The 7657-nt window shown below is 56.1% G+C and overlaps 1 long non-coding RNA gene and 1 pseudogene across 1 annotated transcript in view; both read left to right on the top strand.

The window, feature by feature from the left end:
- LOC125620410 overlaps positions 1-7657 on the top strand; it is a 42356-nt gene that overhangs the window by 18829 nt on the left and 15870 nt on the right. The window lies entirely within an intron of this gene.
- On the top strand, positions 7103-7187 carry LOC125610877 (annotated as a pseudogene).

Raw genomic sequence — 7657 nt, 5'->3', positions numbered from 1 at the left:
TTCTCTGCGGGGGGGGGGGGGGGCGCTCCCAGGCCAGTGCTGGAGCCACAGCTCTGCCAAGAGGCCACCAGGAGCAGCAAGCTGGGCTGGGGAGGGGGACCCAGGAAGGAGCAGGATGTGCAGGTGCTTCCCAGGGAGGGAGAGTCCACTCCACGGGGATGCAGGGCAGGGCCCTCCAGGTGGGAGGGAGAGCAGGGAGCATGTGCTGTTGGCAGTGGGTGGAAATCCAGGCAGCAGCGTGGGCAGCCAAGGTACCCCTTCACTTCAGCTGAGGAACAGTCTACTTCATTTGTTGGCCTAGAACCTGTGCCAGGTGTGTGTGATTGTGTCTGGGGCGTCTGTCAGGGCTGCCAGTGGGGGCTGCGATGTGCCACAGCCTGCCATCTGCTCCCAGGTCGCTCCTGGGTCCCACCTGCTTGGCACAAGACCAAGTACAAAGTTCTTCCTGCCCAGACCCAGCTCAACCCGGGACCCAAGGCTGGGTGGCACTGACAGGTGCCTTCCCTTCTCTGTGTCCCAGTTTCCCTGCAGTCTCAGGGTGCTCTCCAGCACTCTCCATCTAAGGTCTCAAGAAGAGGTGGAGTTGGGTAGCCTTAGAAGCGGTCACTGGAGAAATAGATTTCATTGTCTGTAGTCGTCATTTCTGACCTGGTCCCTCTGTGGGGTGATGAGGATGGGGAGGACAGACCTGCGTGGGTTTCTCTAACAGGCCAGCTCCTGGGGAAGGCTACACACCTTGAAGATGGCATCTGGACATGTATGAGATTTAAGCCTGAGATGGGGAGTAGAGGCCAAGTGAGGACATTGGTCCTTGTTAGCTAGGGAAATCAAGATTCATGTTCTAGCTGTGGAATCCATTCATTCATTTTTCCATTCATTTATCCATTCATCTGTTCATCCACCCACCATCCACCCACTCAATCATCTATCCACTCATCCAACAACCCATCCACCCATCCAACCATCTAGCCACCCATCCATCCACCCACCCAACCATCTATCCACTCATCTACACACCCATCCATCCATCTACCCATCCATTCACCCACCCAACCATCTATCCACTCATCCAACAACCCATCCACCCATCCAATCTATCCACCCATCCATCCACCCACCCAACCATCTATACACTCATCCATCCACCCACCAACCATCTATCCACTCATCCATCCACCCACCAATCATTTATCCACTCATCCATCCACCATCCATCCACCCACCCAATCATCTATCCACTCATCCATGCACCCATCTATTCATCTACCCATCCATCCACCCATTCATCCATCTACCCATCCATCCATCCACTCATTTACCCACTCATTATCCACACACCAACCATCTATCCACTCATCCATCCACCATCCATCCACCCACCCAATCATCTATCCACTCATCCATCCACCCATCTATTCACCCACCCATCATCCATCCACCCATCTATCCATCTTCCCATCCATCCATCCACTCACCCATCCATTTATCTATCATCCATCCACTCATTCACCCACTCATCCATCAATTCACCCAGCCACCTAGTCACCCACACAGCTACAACCACCTTCCTACCTATCCACCCATCCACCCATCCATCCACTCATCCATTGACAGATTGTTGAGCATGGGCACGTTCTGTCAGTGGGGTCCACAGAGGATGTTGAGGTCACATTAGATAGCATGGAACAAATGCTAATATAGTTTGAATGAGTCCCTCAGATTTTGTGTTTTGGGAACAAATATGTTCATGGTGCATGGAGGTGAGAACTTGGGAAGCGATTTTCAGGTCATGAGGGTTTTGCCCTGTAAATGAATTAGCCTCTTCACAGATTAATGGGTGGACAGTTTCCCGGGGGAGCGGCTCTCTCTGGAGGGCTGGCTCTGTCTCACTGTGTGCTGCCCTCTGCCATGTGAAGTTGTGGCAGGAAGCCCCCACCAGATGCTGAGCTGACGCTGTGTGCTTGGATTTCCAGCCTCCAGAACTGTGAGCTAAATAAGCCTTTATTCTCTGTAAATTTCCCTGACTGTGTCGTTCAGTTATTGCATCAGAAAACAGACTATAAGACAAAGGCTCTTGTTCTGGAAGTGTTCCATCCCTACTAAGGGCATTCCTCTGCTTCCTGGATGTGCCCAGAGAAGGGACTTTGTTCTTGAGAATCTCAGTTTTCTCATCTGTGTGATGGGTTCAGCAATCGCCCGTGCAGTGCTGTTTCCAGTTTCCTGAAGGGATGGATGGAGAGCACAGCACGGCACGAGGGGCCCTGCGTGGGAGCTGTCATCGGTCTCCCGTGCTGTGTCATGGCTGAGCCTCCAGCTAACATGGCACAGGGTGGGACCAGTCATGGGAGTGGGAGAAAGGGCAATGGGGGTGGGCAGAGCTGGTGACAGTGTGCCAGCTCCTCAGCGTCACAGCACCCTCATTGGTAAGTCAGTGGTGGTACTGCTGTTGCTGCTGACAAGAGAACCAAGAGGAGTCTACAAAGGACCTGGGAGACTTTCTTCATTCACAAACTGTCCAGAAAGGACGGTGTGGGGTCCTGGCACTGAAAATGGACAAGACAGATGAGATCTTGGCTTTCATGAAGCCACCAGTTTGGGGACGGTGGGGGCGTAAAGAATACTAAATATAGAGAATTCCAGTTCTTCTCAGTGCTCTGCAGGAAAGTTCCAGAACTGTGGACAGCCGATCAGGAAGAGGGGTTGCTGTAGATGGGGAAGTCAGGGAGTCTCTTGAAGGAAAATGGCCTTTGAGTGGTGAGCTGAAGGAAGACAAGGAGCCAGCTGTTCAAAAGTTGGGCAAAGAGAGCACGTTCAGGAAGTGCAAAGGCCCTGGGGTTGCAAAGACTTTGGAGTTTTGAGAAAGCCAAGGAGGCCATACTCTCAGGGGATTTCATATGTGATGGGAAGGGTGTTAAGAGGTTCAGTTGGAAGGTCAGGCAGAGGTCAAGCAGACAGGCGGACTCATTTATGTAGATGGCAAGGACTCCAATTTCCCACTGGAGGAAACTGAGAACTCAGAGTGGTTACCCACTGCTAGATCGAGTTGGCAAGCAGTGGAGCCCAGGTGGGTCGTCTCCAGCATCAAACCTTGTTGGGAGGCAAGGGGTGAAGCCCTGGGGCGCTCTGAGGTTCCCCCACCCTCGTGAGGGTGAAGGCAGGAGGGGCCCAGCCTGGAGAGAGAACATCGTGTCTGTGGGTGAGAGTCAGAGGAGCAGGAGCCTAAACACAGGACAGACCCCAGCCAGCCCCGGCCGCCGGCACAACTGCTTGTGCAGCTGCCAAGAAGCCAGATGCCGCTTCTGGAAAAAATATCTTCCTGGCTTGGCACTCCCTGGCTGGCCTGCCCGCCATGCAGGGGAGGAGGGGCTGCCCGGCGCGGGCCACCGCTTAGCACCCCAGAACGGCACCGCCACCGCCGTGCCTTTGAAGCCAGGCAGGAACAGGGGAGGGCGGGGGCTGAGGATGCAAGCAAAATATTTTTGCTAAAAATATTCTGGTCCAGGAGAAGATCTTTTTTTCTTTTCCTTTTTCTTTCTTTCCCCTACTCTTGCTGGAAAACCAAAGTCTTATTAAAACAACACCAGAATATTTCATGTTGATATCAATTAGGCGAAAGAGAAGGAATCTTGAATTTTCCTCCCTGCCAGTTTCACATAAAAGGAATATTCTCCCAGAGGCCAAAGGATGAAGGGTTTTAGCTTTTTTTCCCCTTTCTGCAGAAAATTCCTGCACTGTGGATGGAAAGTTCCTCATGTGAGGGTTTCCTGAGAAGTCGGGGCTCTGGGCTTTGAGACCAAGTCCTCCCTCTAAACTGGGTGGGGCAGGGCAGGTGGCTGGTCCCTCCAAGGGCCCCTCTGAACCTGTCAGGGAGGGACGCAGCCGGGCCCAGCCAGCTTGACCTGTGCTCTCTACAGGGCGCCTGGCCAGCTGGACCACTCAGCCAGTGGCCAGGAGATGGGCGGATATAGACGGAGGATTTGGCCCGGGCCTCTGGCTCCCCTCATCAAAGCTACTCAGGCAGGCAAGACAGGGAGTCACTCTGAGGTGCCAGACCTGGCCGAGGCTCCGCTCTCTGGTTTAGGCAGCCCCTCTCTGCATACCTACTGTGTGCCAGGCACTTTAGAACACGCGTCAGTCTCATACCGTTTAGCCCTCACAGCGGCCACAGGAGAGGATCGTGCTGTCCCCACAGACCCCTAGAGAACCGGGACTCCGTGCCACCCCAGCTAGGGAGCTGCAAGGATGAGGTCCAAACCCGAATCTGCCTGATTCCAAAGCTTGGGCTGTCCTGGGCTTCCATTTGCCTTCTAGATGTGCCTGTGGCCCGGCGTCTGATCACCGTCAGGCAGGTGGTGCGTAAGGCAGGGTCCCTGGCCTCGGCTGCTGCAGGCCTCCGACGCAGAATCCGAGCCCCCAAACAACCTCTTCCGCAGAATTTCCTGCCCCTTTTTCCTCAGCTGGGTTAAACAGTGACTCATTCATCAATTTATCCTTTCTTCCATCCAGCCGCCCGTCTAACTGTGCACCCACCCATGCATCCACCACCCACCCACCCGCCTGCCCACCCTTCATCCATCCACCCATCCCATGTTTACTGAGTGCCAGGACCAGGGATGGAGAAAGGACCAGGACAGGGCTCCTGCCCACACTCCAGTTGGTCACTGAATATTGGAGATGGAGTGTAAACTTGGGAAGCCTATAACTACCGCCTCCTGTGGGACCCGGGTGTGGGGAGTCTGTTCTGCAGACCAGGGGGCTGGGGTGCAGGGAACCGTAGCCTGGGTGGAGGGGAGTGGGGCCACAGGAGGGCCCAACGCCGTCTGGGTGTCCAGGCAGGACCCATCCCTGTTCTTGCCTTGCAGCTGGGCAGTCTCTGACACTCCAGGGCCAGGAGAGCTGGGTCCAGAGGGGCCACGCAGGGCCCTGTGAGCCACTGTGAAGAACTCTGGCCTCTGCTCTGAGTTCCAAGGAAACAGAGAAGACACACGAGTGTTCATGGGTCACGCCAAGTCTGTGCAGAGAGCAAGCCACCAGGGCATCAACAGGTTGACCAGCTAGGACACTATTGCAGGCCTCCAGGGAAGGGACAATGGCGTTTGGAGCAGGGGAACTGTCCTGGAGGTGACGAGAACCATCGGTAGTCGGTGGGCGGGAGGAAGAGAGTCATCAAGGTGACTTCCTTATTTTGTGCCTGAACATCTGGAGGATGGAGATGTCATCACCTGAGAGGCCGGGGGTGGAGGCTCCTGCAGGAACGCCGAGTCCGAGATGTCCGTTAGATATCTCGTGGCGATGTCGGGGACACAGTTAGACACAGGCTCAGATCAGGGACAGGTCTGGGCGGGGTCCACCTGGGAGCTGCTGGTCTGCGTGGAATCTAAGACCCCGAGACCAGATGAGAGCGCAGGAGGGGGAGGTGGAGGGCACAGAGGGGGCCCGAGGCTGGGCCCAGGCCCTCGTCACTGAGCCTGTCCCTACTGTGTGCCGAGCCCTGGGGCTTCAGGCCTGAAGAAGGCTCCTCACTGGCTTCACAGAAGCATTATGAAGAGGCCACGGGACGGGAGGTACCGGAAGTTCAGGCCTGGGAGCTGCAGGAAAGGCTCAGCCGAGGGCTGTGGGCGCCCAGAGGTGCACCCCCTGGGCCCAGGGGAACTGCAAGCCTGGCCGAGCCTGTTCTGTTTCTCAGGAGGGGACAGGGAGAGGGCTGTGGGGCCCAGACCCAGGGTTGAGGAGCCGAGGCACTTCTCCGCATCACCCTGTCACCTGTGCACTCCTGGGAGCCTCGATTTAGAAGTGAGGAAACTCTGGCCAAGGGCCTGGCCTAGAAGATCCTCCACTTACCACAGGGAAGGGGGGGGTGCAGCCGCATGCAGGGGTCTCAGGACCCCACTTGAGGGGACTCCCAGGGTGGTCGGAGTCCCCGCTGGCCCCCATCAGGGCCAGGCAGAGGACATCAAGGGGGCATGTGGGCTGGGGCGGGTGGCAGGGTGTGCAAAGTGCCAGCCCACTTAGGGGCAGCCACTCCTCGGCCCAGCCGGAGTGGCCCTGTGGAAATGTGGGCCAGATCTGGTTTCTACAGAGGAGCCGGAACTCTGGATTTTTATGTGAAATTTCCCACTTTTTAAAACAGTGTCGGGTCCAAACAAAACATGTGTGCCCGTTGGGTTGACCTCATGGCCATTGGCTCCACGCTTTAGAGCGTTTGGACTGGCAGTTAAAAGCCAGGCTGTTAGCATCAGCCACACTGGGTTCGAATCCCACATCCCTCCCATCGGGCTGCGCTATCTTGGGCAAGTGTGTCCACCTCTCTGAGCCTGTGTCCGGCCCATCGGCCATCTCACGTCCCAGGGCTAGACAAGGACCGTGGGAGGCAATGTGTGTGGAACACCTCATCCGGCGCCAGGGACCTCTGATGCTGGATCAGTGGCCGTGAGGGGGTGGGTGAGCCAGGCAGGGCAGGGCAGCGGGGGAAGGTCGGGTGGGTAGGAGATTTTATTGCCTTCACGTTCCTGTCCTGGCCGTGGTGGCTCCTGAGAGCTGGGGAGCCCTGTGCGGATCCTGGACCCCCACGGAGCCCTCTCCAGCCCTCTTTCAAGCTTCCCTGAGGGCCACTTATGGTGCTCCCCGGCAGCGGTGGCCTGAGCCCTGGCCCTCCCTGGCAGCCTGGCTCCCTGCTCTGCCACCCCTCCTCTGCACAGGAGGGCCCTGGGGACGACTGGATTCCTGGGGGATGTTTTCCACATTTCTGGGAACCCACCGTGGTGTGGTTTTCCATGGTAAAGGGCTTGGCAGGGGCTCGGCCAGCGGAATGGCTGGAGCCTGGGAGGGGCCGGAGTCCAGGAGACAGGGTGCCAGGTCCCTGGGGTTCCATGTTCACAATGGCCCCGGCTCCCAAGAGCCTCGTGATCTTGTTGTGGAGACAGGCTTAGAACACGGGAAGTGAAAACCAGACCTTCTAACCAATGTCCTTGTCCCCTGAGCCGGGAGCCACCCTCCTTTAGGTGCTCCTGCCCTTATCCCCTGGCTCGGTCCTTTCAACCTGCCCTTTCTTTCCACCTCACTGCCCGGCCTGGGTTTGGGCCCGGGTCCTTCATGGACGATGAGCTTTGCGCAGTGGCAGTATCGTAGCCAATGAGGTTTATCCGAGGCGCGATTATTGCTAATTGAAAACTTCATGGACGATGGCAGTGCCCCTCCCCCGCCTCCAGCCAGCCTCCCTCCCTCATGTGGCCCAGAGGCCCTCAGTGACCTCCTGCTACCTGCTTTGCCTGCTCCCCTCCCCTCTGGGCTTCAGCCATGCTGGACTTCTGGAAGCTTCTGTGTGAGCATGTTTGCTGTCTGTCCTTCACTCACACATAGAGGAAAGTGTCTCTCCCCTGGACACTTGAAAAACTTAAAGTTGTTAATTTGGCAATAGAGGATTGACATATTGGTGTTTTGTTTTAATATGTATTAGTATTTAATTTATTAGTATTTTTTTTCTTTCTCCCTCTCTCCCTCTTTCTCTCTCTGCCTCTGAGGCTGGTACCTGGGACCTTCAAGGGCTCCTCCTCTGAGCTGCACCCCAGTCCCACCTCATTGATTTCTAGTGAGGCCAAATTCCCTCTCTCTTTACTTAAAAAAATACAGATTTTTCATGAATTATTGCTTGATATCC

Source organism: Marmota marmota, unplaced genomic scaffold (assembly GCF_001458135.2).
Source record: "Marmota marmota marmota unplaced genomic scaffold, marMar, whole genome shotgun sequence".
Lineage (NCBI taxonomy): Eukaryota > Metazoa > Chordata > Mammalia > Rodentia > Sciuridae > Marmota > Marmota marmota.
This window is presented reverse-complemented; position numbering and strand designations above follow the sequence as displayed.